This window comes from Schistocerca gregaria, unplaced genomic scaffold, assembly GCF_023897955.1.
Source record: "Schistocerca gregaria isolate iqSchGreg1 unplaced genomic scaffold, iqSchGreg1.2 ptg000700l, whole genome shotgun sequence".
NCBI classification, from domain to species: domain Eukaryota; kingdom Metazoa; phylum Arthropoda; class Insecta; order Orthoptera; family Acrididae; genus Schistocerca; species Schistocerca gregaria.
In genome coordinates, this window is record NW_026062079.1 from 12,501 (window position 1) to 15,000 (window position 2,500).

The 2,500-nt window shown below is 61.0% G+C and overlaps 1 pseudogene; it reads left to right on the forward strand.

Moving 5' to 3' along the window:
* The window catches only part of LOC126320077 (large subunit ribosomal RNA), a 6,556-nt pseudogene that overhangs the window by 372 nt on the left and 3,684 nt on the right, over nucleotides 1–2,500 (forward strand).

A 2,500-nucleotide genomic window follows, 5' to 3' on the forward strand; every position in this document is an offset into this window, starting at 1 on the left:
GGGAAAGTTGAAAAGAACTTTGAAGAGAGAGTTCAAAAGTACGTGAAACCGTTCTGGGGTAAACGTGAGAAGTCCGAAAGGTCGAACGGGTGAGATTCACGCCCATCCGGCCACTGGCCCCCGCCCTCGGCAGATGGGGCCGGCCGCCCGCGCGGAGCAATCCGCGGCGGGGTCGTGTCCGGTTGCCTTTCCACTCGCCGCGGGGTGGGGCCGTTCCGGTGTGCGGTGGGCCGCACTTCTCCCCTAGTAGGACGTCGCGACCCGCTGGGTGCCGGCCTACGGCCCGGGTGCGCAGCCTGTCCTTCCGCGGGCCTCGGTTCGCGTCTGTTGGGCAGAGCCCCGGTGTCCTGGCTGGCTGCTCGGCGGTATATCTGGAGGAGTCGATTCGCCCCTTTGGGCGCTCGGGCTCCCGGCAAGCGCGCGCGGTTCTTCCCGGATGACGGACCTACCTGGCCCGGCCCCGGACCCGCGCCGCTGTTGGCTCGGGATGCTCTCGGGCGGAATAATCGCTCCCGTCAGCGGCGCTTCAGCTTTGGACAATTTCACGACCCGTCTTGAAACACGGACCAAGGAGTCTAACATGTGCGCGAGTCATTGGGCTGTACGAAACCTAAAGGCGTAATGAAAGTGAAGGTCTCGCCTTGCGCGGGCCGAGGGAGGATGGGGCTTCCCCGCCCTTCACGGGGCGGCGGCCTCCGCACTCCCGGGGCGTCTCGTCCTCATTGCGAGGTGAGGCGCACCTAGAGCGTACACGTTGGGACCCGAAAGATGGTGAACTATGCCTGGCCAGGACGAAGTCAGGGGAAACCCTGATGGAGGTCCGTAGCGATTCTGACGTGCAAATCGATCGTCGGAGCTGGGTATAGGGGCGAAAGACTAATCGAACCATCTAGTAGCTGGTTCCCTCCGAAGTTTCCCTCAGGATAGCTGGTGCTCGTACGAGTCTCATCCGGTAAAGCGAATGATTAGAGGCCTTGGGGCCGAAACGACCTCAACCTATTCTCAAACTTTAAATGGGTGAGATCTCCGGCTTGCTTGATATGCTGAAGCCGCGAGCAAACGACTCGGATCGGAGTGCCAAGTGGGCCACTTTTGGTAAGCAGAACTGGCGCTGTGGGATGAACCAAACGCCGAGTTAAGGCGCCCGAATCGACGCTCATGGGAAACCATGAAAGGCGTTGGTTGCTTAAGACAGCAGGACGGTGGCCATGGAAGTCGGAATCCGCTAAGGAGTGTGTAACAACTCACCTGCCGAAGCAACTAGCCCTGAAAATGGATGGCGCTGAAGCGTCGTGCCTATACTCGGCCGTCAGTCTGGCAGTCATGGCCGGTCCTCGCGGCCGGCCGCGAAGCCCTGACGAGTAGGAGGGTCGCGGCGGTGGGCGCAGAAGGGTCTGGGCGTGAGCCTGCCTGGAGCCGCCGTCGGTGCAGATCTTGGTGGTAGTAGCAAATACTCCAGCGAGGCCCTGGAGGGCTGACGCGGAGAAGGGTTTCGTGTGAACAGCCGTTGCACACGAGTCAGTCGATCCTAAGCCCTAGGAGAAATCCGATGTTGATGGGGGCCGTCATAGCATGATGCACTTTGTGCTGGCCCCCGTTGGGCGAAAGGGAATCCGGTTCCTATTCCGGAACCCGGCAGCGGAACCGATATAAGTCGGGCCCCTCTTTTAGAGATGCTCGTCGGGGTAACCCAAAAGGACCCGGAGACGCCGTCGGGAGATCGGGGAAGAGTTTTCTTTTCTGCATGAGCGTTCGAGTTCCCTGGAATCCTCTAGCAGGGAGATAGGGTTTGGAACGCGAAGAGCACCGCAGTTGCGGCGGTGTCCCGATCTTCCCCTCGGACCTTGAAAATCCGGGAGAGGGCCACGTGGAGGTGTCGCGCCGGTTCGTACCCATATCCGCAGCAGGTCTCCAAGGTGAAGAGCCTCTAGTCGATAGAATAATGTAGGTAAGGGAAGTCGGCAAATTGGATCCGTAACTTCGGGATAAGGATTGGCTCTGAGGATCGGGGCGTGTCGGGCTTGGTCGGGAAGTGGGTCAGCGCTAACGTGCCGGGCCTGGGCGAGGTGAGTGCCGTAGGGGTGCCGGTAAGTGCGGGCGTTTAGCGCGGGCGTGGTCTGCTCTCGCCGTTGGTTGGCCTCGTGCTGGCCGGCGGTGCAGGATGCGCGCGCCTGCGCGGCGTTCGCGCCCCGGTGCTTCAACCTGCGTGCAGGATCCGAGCTCGGTCCCGTGCCTTGGCCTCCCACGGATCTTCCTTGCTGCGAGGCCGCGTCCGCCTTAGCGTGCTCCTCCGGGGGCGCGCGGGTGCGCGGATTCTCTTCGGCCGCCATTCAACGATCAACTCAGAACTGGCACGGACTGGGGGAATCCGACTGTCTAATTAAAACAAAGCATTGCGATGGCCCTAGCGGGTGTTGACGCAATGTGATTTCTGCCCAGTGCTCTGAATGTCAACGTGAAGAAATTCAAGCAAGCGCGGGTAAACGGCGGGAGTAACTAT